This window comes from Pseudopipra pipra, chromosome 2 (assembly GCF_036250125.1).
Source record: "Pseudopipra pipra isolate bDixPip1 chromosome 2, bDixPip1.hap1, whole genome shotgun sequence".
Classification (NCBI taxonomy): domain Eukaryota; kingdom Metazoa; phylum Chordata; class Aves; order Passeriformes; family Pipridae; genus Pseudopipra; species Pseudopipra pipra.
The window spans coordinates 70,291,735-70,309,352 of NC_087550.1; the positions used below are offsets into that span (position 1 = coordinate 70,291,735).

The window sequence follows — 17,618 nt, forward strand, 5'->3', positions numbered from 1 at the left end:
TAGTTGTCTCTGGTTAGTACGTGCCGGGGAGCGAGGCTCCGAAACCCTGTGGTTTCTAATAGCCCGTAGCTGTCTGGCGTAGGGTAGAGTGTAAGGCCTGGATGAAGGTTGGATGGAGGGAGCTGTAAAATGCAGGAGACTGACCTTCAGCCGGGCTCTGTGTCTGTGTGCGTATGCACATATACGAGCACACTGCCTTAAGAACAGTCTTCAGTGCTTTGCAGTTCACTGAGACCAATTTAAATGGCCGTTCTTTCGTTCCTGAATTTCACTCCAGAAATAATCATTTAGGATGTAAAGATTTTCCTCCCGCCCGAATTGACTGCCCTGGTTGTTTCTTACAGTAGTTGGTTTAATGTCAATTATACTCAAAATATATAAGCTTTTTTGATTATTGGGTGGAAAAATGACTTAGGTGCAGTCAGTGTCCTCAAAAGCTTCAATTTTATCCTTTAGTTCCTTGTACTTGATGGCTTTGCTGTCGATCTAAAGGTATGGAAGTCTGAAATCTTTGCTGCTGTCTGTAATTCAAATTTCTGTTGCAACCTTCTAGCTAAATCCTGATTTATTTATCTTGGGGCATTCGTGTTTAACAGCTCGAGCAGTGAAAAGAATGTCCACAAAAGTAAATCACATTTACTTCTGTGCATGTGTAAATACTTGTATTCAGATTCTTCCTAGGTTAAGATTTAAGAAAAAATACTGGCAAACCCCTTTATTATATTTGGAATATTTATTTGGATAGTCTTACAGCATTGGAAATTTCTCTGTGCTTTTGAGCACTTATATACAGAGGTTGTCATGTATCTGATGTGCACACCAAGCACCCCGTGACTTCTCATGAGTGATACGTGCCTTAAGATTGCCTCTTGGTTGCCAACTGCTTTACGGGTCAGTGCTTTCTAGCACACTTCTTTTCCTGCGCCATGCTTCCGTAACTTGAAATCAGTAGGAATTCTAAGTCATTCCTTCTCTGCAACGGAGAACGAAAATGCTGGCGGAGCGTTTTCTCAAGAGCCTACTGACGCTATCTTCCCTGAGGCCTGCGTATGTTTTAGTAAGTAACCTGGGTATGTTTTAAAAGGCCAGAAAAGCATATGGTATTAAACTTCAGGCAGATAAAAGTGAAACCTTAATTCAGTTCCTCAGAGGAGTTAACAAAAACATGGTAAGGTGGAATGAAGAAATAATATGCCTCTGTAATATTTCTATGGTAGCTTTGTTAGGAACTTCCAGTGATAGTGCTGGTGTCCAACTCTGGGAACATGTGCTTTGATGTGGCCTTCCAGAAGTTCTTATCTTAACGTTTGACTGCATGAATTGGCCTCCCCAGTTCACTGTGTATATTAAACTGCGTGGTCAATTTGTGGCATGAATTTTGTTATGGAAATGTTCTCTGAAGCCTTCACAATTACAGCATGTGAAGTTTCATCAAATTTTTTGTAAATCAGTCTGATGTACTCCAGAGTTTTAAACCTTCCTACTTACTGTCCCATAGGAAAGAGTATGTTGTTTTATTTGCTTGGTTATATCTGACTGCTAGAGATTGAGATTTTTGTTATGTTATTTATTTACTGTTTTGGGTCAGAGAATGGAAGGAACAAGGCAATTGCAGATATACTTAATTAGCACCTGATTATTCAAGCATGTGATTTTAAGTGTTGTGGTGTATTTGCTTACATAATGGCTGTAATAGGTACTAAACAATAGATCATTTCGGATTTTGTGGTTGTGTCCTAGTTGTTAAGGACAAAATATAGAAGAAAAAGACGATTTAATGTAACTAATACCACATTTTATGAATGTTTTATGAATTTAGTTTTATGACTATCCAGCTCCCTAGTGCTAAGCTTGTGGAGTCTGGCCTGTTCTCCTGTGCTCCCTGAATGTCTTTTTTTTTTTTTTTCTTTTTCCTCCCATGAAAAATAATAAACACCTGTTTTTTGGTTCTCTTTGTACCCATTCTGCCTTTACTTCTTACTGATCTGCTTGGTTCTATTCAGGGCAAATTCTCATCTAAATAGAAAAAATTGTAGATGTATGTTATTATGGAAAGAGTTACTGACTTAAATTTCTGTGCCTGGCAGTGACAGTAGCACTTCAGAGAAGCTGAAGGAGCTATCTTTCTGTTTGTGGTTTCTTCAAGTAACTTAAAGACTTAAAGACTGGCAGGCAATTTAGTGTTGAGCTTTAACACTAAAAGCTAGTTTTGTGACTTCTTATGAAACAGAAAATGTCTGATCATAAAGCTAACCCTCTTTTTTTTTTTTTTTTTTAAACTCTGTCGGAAATAGCTCTGAAGCTTCATTCTTGCATCTTGTTTTTCCTTGGGTGTCTGCATTTTATTTACAAAGCAGTGTAAAAATGTTCAAACCAGGCAGCTGTGAAAAGCTGGTACTTGGAATTGGAGCAAAGTAAGTGTTGTGAGCCAAGAGCAGGCAGTACGTCAGCATTACGTAACTATTTGCCGCGGGCGTGTGTGATTTGTATTGCTTTCTGCCCCTCCTTTTTTGTCCTCTCTTCATAGGACGAAAAGACAACTAATTGACGGGTAAGAATTTGTAATGCTTCCCTGCAGGAATGTGACATTAGAAGTAAATTAGCCAACCTTTGTCTTGCTTTACTTCCTTTTCTTTTGTCCTTAGACAGTTGCATGACTGCAATCCTGTTGGTAAACGTTGGTAAACATTTTGCATTCCACATTCCTTGCAGGTATAGTCAGTTCAACTGTGTCATTTCCTTATTGTTGTATTTTTCTGTTTCTTCTCCTATTCTGCTTTTTGTTGGGTAAGACATCAACTTTAGGAAAATTATAATAAAAATTCTTCAGTGGACATTCTCCTGATTGTTTTTACCTTCTAGCTCTTTGTCATCCGACCTTAATTTATCCATTACTATCTTGTTTGAAATGTCTGCTCCTAGTCCACTCTGTTTGCCAAAAAAGTGATTGGAATGATGCTTTTTGAATCAAAGAAAAAGAAATGCAGCTATTTTTTCCAACGGATAAAAACTGGGTGAACAACCGAGCATTAAAGCTCAAGATTGCCTTTTTTACTGTGAAATGTGGTTTTCCAGATAACTGAGTCATGAGGGAAGACTACACGTGCATACGAGTGATTCAGGCACAGAAGTTGTATTGAAGGCTGCAGGACTTATATGCTGTGCTGCTCAAGAATTATAACAAATAATAGTCTTTCTTGATTAAAGTTTTGGGCAACCAATTTGGGGTCAGGTAGTCATGAGTCTTTGACTTAGGGTTTTGTCAGAGCTAGATAGGTGAGTGATAAAATGGGTAGGTAACAAACCAGTTTGGATGGAGTCAAAGGCAGGATGTCAGTTTAGCTGCTGCTGAAGTTGCCATGCTGCTGTAGCACTTGGATCTGGTGGGGTTTGTAAGTGATGTGTGAGGCAAGACTGAGATGACAGCCTGCTGTTGTACAGCACTGTAGAGGGATAAAGAAATTGTGAGTTTTTTATTTTTTTTTTAAAGGTGTGTTAATCTTGTATGAATGTAAGTTGTGTGTGCTTTTTAGAAACAGGGTTAAGAGGTGAAAATTTGTACTGTAAACACTTTATAGCAAAACAGAAACTCAGATAAGGTTTTATTTTCTGTATCTGTTAACTCCATTGTTGTGGACACTTTACTCTCGCAAAGTTATCTGGTTAAAAACCTTTATCAAAGTCAAATTGTCTTTGTAACTCTCATGAAAGTCTACCTACACAGGAAATGTGAACAAAGAAAAATCTCTTCCTCCTTCCTTTCTTTTCAGAGGACTTAGCCTAATAGTGATTGGCAAATAAACTCACAAATATAGTTTATTCTATGCCTTTTATATAAGACCACTAGCTTATATCTAGCATATTTTCTACAGTATTTATTGTCTTAGGAAAACTCTTACGTCATTGGTGTTACTGAACAGATCAAGCTAGCTTATGTTAGGGAAATTCTGTTGCTTTACACAGATATGAGATGATGTAACTGGTAGATAAAATACTGCATCTAGAGGACTAAGTTTATAGTACTGAAAAATAATGAGTAAAGATGCATTAGCTGATAAACATTACTGTAGCCTGCTTGTGACAGTTGCACTGATATTTTTAGTGAGCCTTAGTTATTGAAGATACAATTTTTTTGTGGCACTGACTATTTGCATATGAAACACCTAGCATAGACTTTTAATAGTTTAGAAAAGCAACTGAGGATCTCCTGTAATGAAGTAAATGATGCTTTCAGACAATGGTTTGCCCATGCTGCTTAGTTGCTTTTTGGAATGTAAGAATAGACATTTTAAATTCTGAATTTATTTTTGTAACACTTTTATCTGTAACGAATTTGTCTATTAAACAGTAGTTTTATTCTTGAAGGAATACCTTTCATATTTTTGCCAACTTTTTAATGTGTTTTTTTAATGAAGAATCCTGCTACAGACGAAGAAGAAAAATTATAAATGTTGAGATATGTTTGCAAATACAGTAGTGATGCAGTTAGTACTTAATGGAATACATTTTAAATTTTTTTCACTTTTTAGTGGTTTTTAATACATTTTATACAAACAAGGAAATAAACCTCAAATCTCTGTGTACTGGACAGGTACAATCCTTTCTCTCTCTTCTTGTTTGTTAATTTAAAGCAGGGTGGTTTAACTTTGTGCATTGCCATCACTGATTTTTGATTTTCTTTTGGAGGGCCACACATGAAACATCCAGCTCTGCAGCTGATTCATGGGAATAACACTGGCTTACTGGTGCATCAGGAATATCAGTGGTTACAATAGCTTTCTGGTTTTTTATATGGGCATAGGTTGTGGGATGTGGGCAGTTTCCTTTTTTTTTTGGCGTGAGCACACAAGGACATAAGCTATGTTGTACACAAATTGATTTAGTTATAGAGAATACCAGTTTTACCATACTGAACAACAACAGAAAAAAAAAAAGAGTACATAGAACCAGCAAAGCACGCCTGGGTTACTCCATTCGGGTTTTTCTCCAGAGGTACTGGTAGGCCAAAATCTAAGGCTGAATCTGTGCAAGGGTAGTGCAGGAGGAAAGGTTAGGAACAGGAGTGGCCTTTGTGGTGGAAGCAAGCTGTTGGTGTGGCTAAGCCTGTCTTGTGAAACTGGGATTTTGAGGTTCTTGAAAGGTGCATAAAGCCCAAAGAAAGAGGTACCTGATCTGTGCAGTTACGTGAATTCAGGTAATGTAAAAGGGCAGCTTCATGCTGTGGCATGCATGCCATATCTTAGAAGTCTTCAGTCCTATTAGGAAAGTTCAGTAACATGAATAAAACGGCTTCAAATAGCAGGGTTCTTAGCAGAAGAACCTCTCAGCTGTGTTGTGGCCAAGCTAGATGTTCTTTTCATGCTTGTTTAAAAAGGAGAAACTGTAAGCCCGCTCTCAAGTTGTTCATATGTGAAAAACGTGGTAGGAACAGCATCAGGATAATCCCAGAAATCAAGCGCTACACTAATATGAAATGTCAGTAGCCGTCTTCTAGATGGGGAAAATTAGTTATTTTTGAGAAAAAGTTTCAAAATAAGGCTAGAATTAGCTTTCTGCCCCATGACAGTGTTGACAAAACAAGGAAGATGTGGCGACCGGTAATGTCATTGCGCCTAACTTTGTGAGATCTCAGTGCTCAATTTACAGTTATAGATTTGAGTATTGTGTTAAGTTTTGTAGCCTCGAACTTCCTCCTAAATTTCAAGTGCATCAGCTACTTTGGAAAGGGGAATGACCAAATCGGTGTATGCCAGTACACTCAATTTAGGCAAGCCATTTTCAAACAAAGAAGAAAAGTAATCCTGAGATTATGAGTAAAAAAAGAATAAAAAATTGGTTAGGTTGGAGAGGCACTGCCAGCTTTTCCTGCTGAAAGTGAACTACTGCACAGCCAAGACTATGGGTTTGAGCTGCCTCAGGCTTAGATCTCCCACTTCCTGGGCAAGTACTGTTGCAACTAGCTGACTTCAGTAAAACGAGCTCCCCCTTCACCAGCTGTGTTTAATGAAAATGTCTAACTTTTTCTGTTTGTGTTAAAGTCATGTCAGGCTTGCACAGCCTGCACTCAGAGCACGTCAAGGTCTGAGATTTACAGTGGAAGCGGAAAATATATTTCCATTTTAACATTTAGCTGTTTATTCCACCTAAGCATCATTTCCATTGTTATAGGCTAAGATAAGCTTAAAACTGAGATAGTCTAACTTACTCCTCAGTAACTCTATAGCGAAAACATTAGATATTGAGTCATCCCCCCCAGCCTCAGCCCTGGCTGTGCGTCCAGCTATGTTTTGGAATGGACAGAACAATTTAGAAAAAAGTCCTCCAAACTTTGAGTGGTGTAGACAAAATAAAATCTGGTCAATAAGCTGTATGTGACTTTATTTCTGTTTGTAAACCTATTTTTCTTAGAGTTACTAGGTGCTTGGCAGAGATTTGTTATATTCCTTCTTGTAAAACATGGATTTTCAGTAAAAAAAAAAAAAGAAGAAAAAATTTGGTCTCCCCACTATTGTGTGGTAACTTAACATATTCACAAACATAGTTTGTCAATTTTAGCTTTGAACAGTATTTTACCTTTTGACAGTAATCCTCTTAGTGTTCACTGATTGTTGATGTAGGAGAGGTCAGAATCATGTCCTTGGTAGATGTATATGTAGCTAGAGTTATTGAATGTGCTTTTGCTTTTCCTGGGTTAATCTGAAAAGGTTATGTAGACCAGCCTTGAGGAAAGATTATTATTGACAACTGCTACTGTAAGCATGGTCTTATCTCCTCACTGCCGGAAATAAGTTAAGGGTTCTTTAAAGGAGCAGGAGCTCGTGGTTAAACATTGCTTTTGTGATGGTTAGTGTAATTAACACTTATCTTTGAGGAATGGGTGGTGCCTTTGGTAAAGCATGAAACAATTGGGATAAGTGTCTTGGGTGATACTGAGGCCAGTTGTCTATTTTCATCATGGTACTTTGAATTGATTGTCATATTCTTAAATTTAATAGAAAAAGTCCTTAAGATATTTTTGAAGCATTAACGCTCTTAATTGAAATCTTCAGAGTTGTGGTTACAAAATTGGCTTGCATCAAATGCATGAAATAAATGGTTAGGAAAAAGATTTGTTCTTTACTCTTTAAAACCTGTTCCAAACTCTGTGTGCATAATTCGAACAACTGAGCTGGCCATGCTGCAGTGCTGGGCCACAACTGATATTGAGCATTGTGGTATATGTTCCTTTCTTGTGTGCCTCAATCTCTACTACTTTTTTTTTTCCCTCCTTAAAATGCTTCCTATGATTTAGCGATAGCACTGATTTGGTCATGTTCTGCTGTCTTCCAGAGAGGTGAACTTCCTGGGCTGCTGCTTTTTTATTTTGTTATTCTAGTTTTGTTTAGCTGCCTTATAATCAAACAATCTGCTGGAAAGTGCCTGTTTTCAAATGTGTGCATCATCTATCTGGCAATGGAGAGGTCCAGAGAATGGTCCTTTTGGCCACATATTTTGTAGGATTGCTTTAAAATGATGAGTCAGCACTCTTTAATAACAGGGTTGAAAAAACTCCATACTACCTGATTACACATAAACATGCTTTCTTTAAAGAAAGGGCATTTAATGTTTATTGGTGTTTGCGAGTTGTGGTTCTCATTGCTATTTAACTTTATTAAAACTGTGAGTCTCACAATGGATGGAAGGGAAAGAAGATTGCAAATCAAAAAGAGAATCTTTTCAGAAGAGTCTGTTCTTGCAATACACAATAAGTGTGTTTAGCTGGTGTTGTGTATGTGTGTGGTTTTTTAAGCTGTTGAAATTTGTGTCTGTATTATTTCAGTAAATCAAGGACCTCAGGTACTCCATTTCCAGTTACTAAGAAAATGAGTTATGCTGAAAAAGTCAAGTGCGATTGACCCACTAATAAGAATAAAGCTTGCTCTTATTGATTAATAATATCCTCTGAGTTATATTTTATTAAATTATTGATTTCATTTTGGGCTACTGTTGAGTATTTTGGGTATTGTTGAGTAGGAAATTGTTCTGCTTGATTGGCTTTATTTTGGCTTTTGAAATTTTTCGTAGTTTTTCTGAAGAACTTTCAGGAGCACTTATGCATGGTACAGGAGACACAAACTTGAGTCCTTTTTTTCTACTTCTCTCAAATCAAGGCCTTAAGGTGAAACTGTGTGCTGCTTCTGCAGTTCAGTTTCCATGATACTTCTTCAGGAAGAAACTGCTCTTTATCTTTGTTACTCCCTTGTACATTTGTCATTTTTAGCATCTTCCTGCATTGTCTTTGTACTTGAGCTTTCCCACTCTACCTTAAGTGAAGTATGCATAATATATTTTGAATAATTCAAATGTTGAATTTTGCAGCTGAAATGAATGTAGGCTAAAATGGAAGCTGGAACTAACTGTTGAATACTGAATTGACTCTTGGTGACAGCCCTGTCCCATTTCTTAATTTTACAGGCCTTCCTGTTCCCTCTACTTTTGCAGTTTATATGTTGTATATGTTCTGTGTGACTTCAGAGTGACTGGGATCTACTTTCTGTACTGGTTTCATAAAGCTTCTGGTAAGTAAAGACATGACCTTTTGACTTGCAGTTCTGTCACTGGTGGCTTGCTGAAGCTGTTGGTTAGTGGCAGCTGCCAACAAATCCTGATGAAACATTGTCCATCATTAGGGAAGATAGTGAGAATGAACAGGAAGCATTGTATGAAACATGGGACCTGCCCACATGTTGAGTTCTGTATGCAGTTTTGGCCTCTCATAAGAGGAGCCTAGAGGAGCTACAGAAGGTAAAGGGAAGCAGACTCCTTAAAAGGGATGTCTGAAATGGGTGGTGGGAGTTGGAAGTGATCAATGCTTGTAGAGTCACCAAGGCACTGGATAGAGCAGTTGTGGAACTTTTATTCACCAAAGTGTGCAATTGTAAAACTGGAGAGCTCTCACTGAGGTTTGATTTAGAAATTACGCAAGGAGAAGTGAACATATGCAGTTTGTTAATACATAAGATTTTAGAGGTAGATAATACTATCAGATTCAGGAAAACAAATTCACATGTGTCAAATCCATACCAGATGCAAATGGCATTGGCAGAGATGCACACTTTTCCAGCTGTAGTATAACTGCTGTGAATGGTGGGGAGTCTGAAGAAAATAGGTGGCAAATAAGTGACTAAGGCTCATGTGCTGTTCATCTATCTCTTGATGATTGTGTTGGAGACAAAACACTTCCTTTGACTGCTGGTCTCAGTAATATGCTTCTGTTTTTTAGTGTGTTTCTTACTTCTATCTAGAAAGCATTCAAGGAGGAGAGCCTCGTTTTATACTTTGTCAAACAATGACTTGAGAACAGCTTGAGGAACTGGTTTCAATTCTGTAAACAAAAAGAAGGCTACATGATGGGTGGTAATGTCTTTAGTAACTTCTAGAGTAGTAGATCAGAGTTGCAATACCTCATTGTGTACAAGCTTTAGAGTAAGCTTTTAACAACTTCTTTCTAGAATTTTTTTATACTTATGAGTGAAGATCTGAAAATGTTAGGCCCAGCCATAGTCTTTATTAGTATTTAGAGACACCAGTGTTTTGTTGACAAATTTCATTATTCATTCCTATAACTATGCAATTGGAAGAACTCTAGGAAACGATGCCCAATTTATAATTTTACAATCAATATGAAGCATATGCCTGTTTGGATCATACAAAAATTCCAGTACTAAGAAGTATTGCTGAATAATTCTTCAGTAGAGAAGACACCTAAAAAAAAAATGGAGAGAAATGGATATATTTAAAGAATAAGACCACACTTCTAGTGGCATTAGTCTTAGAATATTTACTTTTCTAAAAGAGTTCTCATATTCACTTTACTAAGAGCTTCATTTTTACCAATAATATGGGGGATTGGAAGGAATAGAAGCCATAGGGAATGAATGCAAATGTGCATGCTGTGCTGCTAAATGTATAATTAATTGTTTCAATCTGGATCGTAATTCACAAAAAATGAACAAGTAAAATGCTATATATAACATAGCCATTGGGATGAAGAGACAGAGAGACACATCTGTCGACACACATTATAATGTTTTTATTTTTTCCTTCACAAAGTGTTGATAATAATTGTTCTTCATTTTGTTTTTAATGAGACTTACAAGCTTCTTTTGAAAAAACCTTGGGAAATTCAATAGACTAAAGATTCCTTGTTAAAGAGATCTGACTAAAATAATTTAACCCACTTGTGCATGTAAACCACTTTCACTTGCTACAGAATACTTTATTTTTATACAAGGAGATTCATTCTGGTAGAAAAGCCATTCTCTCGCAACTTATTTTTCACCAACATTTAGTATAAATCTCTCTGGATTCTTTTCAGTCAGAGTTTGCCTCCAGAGGTTGTGGGTTTCCATGGTACCTAATCCTTATTTAGCGGACACACTTGGTATTTCTACACAGCTGTGGAAGGGCATCAATGGATTTCTGTTCTTTCCTGGTTCTAGTGCAGATTTTACACCTTTGACCTTCTGACATATTAACTCTTGTTGAAAACTGTCTGCAGAGATGCCTCTGAAAAAAAAACAAACAAACAAACAAAAAACCCAACAAAACAACTCAAACCAATCTACTCCATTATCATGAAGGGACATTGCTAGATCCAGGTGTGTGATAGTTGATGCTTGCCAAGTCAGGGGAAGTTGAGGAAAAAAAATAGGATCTGCATCTGTTCTGTGCAGTCAGAGATTCTAATCAAATTTGGTCACTTAGTTTTAAATACATAAAAGCAAAAAGTAACTGAAAGTTGTACTGGAATATACTGAAGTGCCTTATGAGCTTAATTGCTTTGTACTTCAGTATTTGTTAATCTGAGGGATCGCTAGTCTTTAGAGGTTGCTGTTTGTCTGGAGTGTTGTGGCTGTGGTCAGGTCTATATTTCAGGAGAGTGTGCATTTGGTACTGAACTGCAAATAGTTGCCTTCCTACAAGCTGGACTACACAGGTTTGTGGTAGGTTGGTGTTAAAACAGGCATTTAAAAAAAAGGGCATGCTGTAAATTACCGTATTGGTAAAGGATAAAAAACTGATAGTGAAGAGGAAGCTAGTAAGTTAGAATACAATGTGGTTTGTTGGGCTTATTTTCTCAAGAATTCTTGGATTCTAGAAAATTGTAAATATTTCTTTCAAAGGCTGATGTGGGTATTTTTTTTTCCAAATAAACAGGAAAATGAAACCTTTTTTTTGCAGCAGGATTTATCTCTTCCGCTCTTCAGATTATTTGCTAAGTGTAATTACAGATTATTGGGTTTAGTTTTGATTTTTTTCAGTGACTACTGACATTCAGTGGCTACCTGAATTAGTGCTGATTGATCTTAGCACTTGCCCTCAGCAAGCTTGCTAGTGACACCAAGCTGTGCGGTGCAGCTCACAAGCTGGAGGGAAGGGATACCATCCAGAAGGACCTTGACAAGCTTAAGAAGTGGTTGTGTGCAAACATGAATTTCAACAAGGCCAATTGTGTAAGGTCCTGTACCTGGGCTGGGGCAATGTCAAGCACAAACACAGTCTGGGCAGAGAATGGATCGAGAGCAGCCCTGATGAGAAGGACTTGGGATTCCTGGTGGAAGAGAGGCTGGACATGGTCCGGCAATGTGCACTTGCAGCCTGGAAAGCCAGTCATGTCCTGGACTGCAACAAAAGCAGAGTGGCCACCAGGGCAAGGAGGTGATTCTGCCCCTCTACTCTGCTCTGGTGACATCCTACCTGGAGCACTGCATCTAGCTCTGGAGTCTCCAGCACAGGAAGGACACTGACCTGTTCAAGTGGCTCCAGAGGAAAGCCAGCAAGATGATTAGAGGGATGAAGTACCTCTCCTATGAGGAAAAGCTGGACAGTTGGGGGTTTGCAGCCTGGAGAAGGTTCTGGGGACACCTTAGAGGAGCCTTTCAGTACCTAAAGGAGCTCTACAAGAATGCCGGAGAGGGATGTTTTACAAGTGTGTGTAGTGATAGAACAAGGGGAATGACTTTAAATTGAAAGAGGGTAGGTTTTGTTTGGATATTAGGAAGAAATTTTTTTCTGTGAGGTGTGTACGGCACTAGAACAGGTTGCCCAGAGAAGTTGTGGATGCCCCATCCCTAGGAGTGTTTAAGGCCAGGCTGGATGGGGCTTGGAGCAACCTGGAGCAACTCCCTCAGGCAGGGGGCTTGGAACTAGATGATCTGTAAGCTCCTTTGCAACCCAAACCATTCTATGATTCTGTGGATGGTGTTTCTGGTTTGACAGTATAAGTGTTATGGTTTTTCTAAAAATAAGGTAATAGTCAATTAGGTGGCATTCAGAAACGAGAGATGAATAGACAGAGGTCAAATCCATTTTCAACATGAAGTATTTTTATAACAGGTTCAGAATTAAAATTTATTTCAGGATCTTTTTTTGTTTTGTCTTGAAAATCCCAAGATTAAGATTTTACTATTTACAGAGAAATTAATCTATTTTTAGACTAGTAAAGCTGAAAAATGCAATATGTGGTTACAAAACAAGCATTTTAATTTGCAGCCTGTATTTGTTTCAGTGAAATTATTTTTATGTAGCAAGAGATCTGTGCTTTCATGCCTCATTTGTAGAGAGCAGTTTAGTTAAACTTACAAATCACTACCAGTAGGCAGGTGTAAAAGGACTTAGAATTTTTCAATAAATGAAAGCATCAGATGTATCACAGAGAGGTGAGAAGGTCTCTCTAAGCTTAATGAAGAAAATAGCATGGTTTTTTTTAACCTGCTGTTGGTTACATGTCTCGTATTTAAAATGGTATGATTTCTGTGGAAAAAATACCTGTGTATGGAAGATGTCAGGAATCTAATGCAGAAACATCAGACTTCTTTTTGTGCACTGCACGGGCAGTCTTGAGTCTGCCATGCCTTTCTCTCCCACACTAGAAGCTGCGATAAGTGGATATTTTTGGTTGGTCTTTTGTTATTATTTGAAAAATTGATGATAGAAAACCCAAGTGACTTGTGCAAAGTGAAGACGATGAACCTCTGTTGCCAAGTGTTGCTATTTGTGAAGGAACTGTATCAATGGACTGTACATAGAAAGGTTGAACTTGTGTGATGTACTTGGTTGTCTCCTTAGCATTACTTAAAGCAGAGTATTAAGTTCAGCATTATGGAATTTCTGTGCATTATATTAGTTAAAATGCAGTTTGGAAGAACCCATGAACTGGTCAGCATGAGGTCAAAACTAGAAGAGTCAAAGCTTCTTCAGAAATGTAATATCATTTGAAAGGTAGAAGGGTTTGTTAAAAGTGCTTTGTAATTTATGATTGTTAATGAGAGTTCTGTATAGCTCTATGGTGCCCCATACAGAACTATCACTGCTAAAATTTACACAGAAGTTTATCTAAAAGTCACATTTTGACAAGATTAACTGTTAAAGGAAGCAGGAGAAGAAAGCTGGCTAGTTGTTTGGGGGCTTGTGGGTTTTTTTTTGTTTTTGTTTTTTTTTTAAAAACCTGTATGCGTAATTTTATGTTACCGTAAAGAAATTATATAAAGAAATTATATAAAGAGCATGAAAAAAGCATATGTTTATGACAAAGGGATTTTAAAAATTTATATCGTGCTCTTAATTATGTTGCAATAACTTTTTAATATACTGGTTTCCCTAAGTCATATTTTATGAAAGGATTAAAGAGCAGCTTTTGAAATGTGCATAAAATTAGGTAGCAAAAATTGTGAGTGGGGGGGTGTGTGTGTTACGCTATGACTAGATTAAGTGTGCTACTTCAATATGCTTATCAGAAAGCATTGTTCTAATCTGGTGTATGTATGGTAGACATGATATAAGACATCCTTTTCCCATGATTTTTTTAAATGACATAATTTAATAAGTTGCTTGTATTGCCACTCTAGTACAGTCAGTTCATCAGAAATGAAGCAAACTTTGTTTTTCTAGGAAAACAAAGTTTTGTGGGTGAAACAAAGTTACTATCTGCAGGTAAAGGAAAAGTGTTAAGTAGAGAATGAGATCTTCCAGTTTAAGTTTTTATTTTGATAAGCCTAAATAGTTAAAGTATATGCATCAGTCCCCTCAGTAAAAGCTTCTGTACTAAGCACTTTCTCATGAGTCATGTTTCTTTGTAGGCCGTCAGCTGATTTCAGACAGTGCATCTGATTCCTTTGGAAATAATTACACAAACAAAATAACAGGCTTAGGGAAATCAATTAGAAGGAAGTATTAGAATGAATAATTCTGTAAATTGTAGAAGAATAATTTCTTTAAAGAAATTATTACTGTTAAAGTAGTTAGAAAAGAAAGGTATCTGTATTTTACACAGTATTTTGGTGCTGAAAGGTCTGGCATTGATTTTAACTTCTTCTGAAATGAAGTAGCGAATCACTGTTTTGTAGGCCTTTTGCTAGGAAGAAAACCGAAGATTGTGTATGATAAAAAAATCATATGAAGGTAATTATTATGTTACTGTACCCCCTTTAGTAGTTACCATAAGATTGAGTCATTGGTGGCAGAATAGCCATTGCTCCTCAATTGAACTTTGAATTTTACATGTCCTTACATAGGACATCTTGAGAATATGAGCCTGTAATGTTCTGTAGGTTGAGGGCTGCAAAAGCAGGGATTGAAATACTGGCATAAACAGTAATATGTCTAATAACAAAGTACTTCCTTTTTTTTTTTTAATAATAAAGCTCTATGTAGTCAGCTGGATACTGTAAGTACAGACTACGATGTGAAGGAAAAAAAATATTTGTGTGTGACTTGCTTTTAAAATGGGAGGGTGGGGATCAGGGGAAGGTACTAATTTATACTTGTCCGTGGTTTAATAGGTCTTGGCAATTGTTTTGACCATAATCTTGACAAAAGCAGTTTTGTTGCTTTGAACCAAATAATGGCTCAGTTGGGGCTTGGGAGGGACTGGGATGATGAACTGTGAGTTCTCCTTAGTCCTTTAAAAAGTAGACAAATAGTCTTACTATTGGAAAAATAAAATCTTGGATACTGTTTGTATACTTTTCACGTTAAATGCTTCTTCAGGTGACATTTAAGTACATAGCCTAAGTAATGCCTTGAAACAGATGTTTTCTGTTCCATTCTGGGTGTTTTTATCTTGGTTTCTATGGCAATGAAACCTGTGTGGAGTGTCAGGCCTCTTCTTCCCCTGTCTCCAAAAATAACTTCTAAATTTATCAGCCAGTATAAGCCAAAATTAAATGTAAATGGGAAGCTCAAAGGTAGACAGATTCCTACTGGTTTCAAGCAAGCTGGTGACTCCACAGAGGAGAATCAGTGCCCTGTGAAAATGAGGCAGAGTTGCTACAAGACAAAATGATATAAACCACTGCTATCTACCCTGCTGGCTTGGGCAAAATTTCCAGTTTACTGGGGCAAGTTCTGCTGCAGTTTTGGGGTTTTATTACCGAATCACCGAATATGCTGAGTTGGAAGGAAACCACAAGGATCATTGAGTCCAAGCCTTAGCTCTGCACAGGACCATCCCCTGGAGTCACACCATGTGCCTGAGAGTATCATCCAAACACTTTTTGAACTCTGTCATTGTTTTGCTTTCTTACCTCAGTGGATTAGTCCCCTGAGAAGAGCTGAAATTACTGCCTTGAGGAGAAACTAGGAGACAGGACACAATGAGAACTAACAAAAGCTGGTTTCTGTTCACTGAACAACTTGTGTTTATTACTGTAGCTGTGAACACTCAAACTACTTAATCCAGTTCTTGTGATTTTTTTTTTTTTTCCAGTAAAGGAGTCAGGATTTTTTGTTAAATTACTGCATTATGATAACCTTGATGCCTTTCAGAATTTCTGAGAGGCCTGTATAATAGAAGAGAGGATAAAGAGAAATACTTGGTTTCTGAATATGAGTCCTGCAAAATAAAGACTTTTTGAATCCACTAAAGGCCATAATGAGACTCTTTTGTATGGAGCCCTTAGGATGGATTTTTTCCATTTCCAAACTGCAGTTGCTATAACAAGTGAATGACTTGTTGACTTTGTCTTTGAAAACAAGAAGTCTCATGTGCATATTCTTGTCCGATCCTCACGTTAACTTCATCAGTTCCTAAATTACTCCACTGTTACTATATTAGAGATAATATGGAGAAAAGTAATTTTCAAGAAAGCGCGCAGAAGACACAAAATTACAGTTCTTGTAATGGCAAAGTGTTGGGGTTTTTTTTAAGCAGTAATGTGCTTTTTGACCAATGAAATGCTAGAGGATCTCTATGTCTCCAGAATAGTGACAGTACATACTGTGGCTTGGTAGGGAGAAAAAGTTGCAGGGATTGAAGTGGAAGGTGACAGGAGGGGAAGAATGGAGGTAACAGACAGATGTCAATTAACTTGGCTCTGCTGCTTCTCCTGCCTGTAGACCAGGTTGTTGTTGGGGGGTAGTCAGAACTACACACATATCCTATATGAGTGTCAGTGTAACAGCATCAGTGTAAAAAACTGTGCCAGTAATGTCTGGTTATTTGTAGCTTTTCTAATAAAATGACAGTTTTATTTAAGAACTAGGGGGTTTTTTTATTTGTCCATTGCAATATTAGATTTTTCTTGTGAATGGTTGTACTGAATTTAGAATCATAACATTTGTAGTTCTCAGGTTGTTCTTCTGACCCGTTTGACCTTTTTAGAATCGAGTGATTTGTATTCTCACTTGTTTTCTCTATCACTAAATATATTTTAGTTATTTTGAGGTACTTTTGTTTTCTTTGGCTTTAACTACTCTAAATGGCTATTCATATTTCTCTGATTACTGCTACTTTTGGATCACTGATTAGCCTTTAAATGACCTGATTTCTCAGTACCCAGAAACCCTCAAACCCTCCTGTCAGTTCCATTGAAGATGACCTCTGAACATTAGGAAACTTTTTTCTTTTTTTTTTTTTTTTCCCCTCCGTATTTTTAATAAAGAGTGGGTAACTGAGCACTGGAACAAGCTTTCCAGAGAGCTTGTGGAGGTACTCAACAGTCATCTGAATGTGGTCCTGCACAACCAGCTGTAGGTGTCTCTCATTGAGCAGGGGGGGGCCTGAGAGGCCTCAAAGAGCTAGATGGCCTCAGTGATCCCTTTCAGCCTCAACCATTCTGTGAACTTTGATATAATCTACATGTTGAAAGAATTTTGGTGTGAATGTTACACTACTTAATAAGAAATCTAGCATTCTTTCTTCTCATAATGTGCTTTTTCCAATAATCTGATTGCACTTTGCCTAATAGGAAATTAATGTAGTTATAGTCTTAATATTTTTGTTATTGAAATGGTATTTTTCTGTCGGGTATTCATAGAAACCACCAATTTGAAGCTACGGAATTCTGCTTTTAGATTTGTTCAACTTATCTTCTGGTCTGGGTTTTACGTGTGGCCCTTCAGTTGTTGACTTCTATGTATCTTATCTTGTAGTTTGCACTACCAGGAACTAGCACTTTTTTGTTTTATTCTAACACTCTTTTTAAAAGTTTGATTCATATTCTAAGCACTATCAAGATAGCTAAAACGATCAAAAAGGCCTTCTCTAAGAAAAGGTATTAGTTGCTGGATCTAAATTCCACAGTTTTAATCAACATTCTTGCTTATCCAAATTTTTATTTCTGTATATGCTTAACTGG

General features: G+C 37.3%; 1 protein-coding gene across 3 annotated transcripts in view; it reads left to right on the forward strand.

The window, feature by feature from the left end:
* NDFIP2 (Nedd4 family interacting protein 2) overlaps positions 1 to 17,618 on the forward strand; it is a 45,982-nt gene that overhangs the window by 607 nt on the left and 27,757 nt on the right. The gene's annotated exons all lie outside the window — the stretch shown is intronic.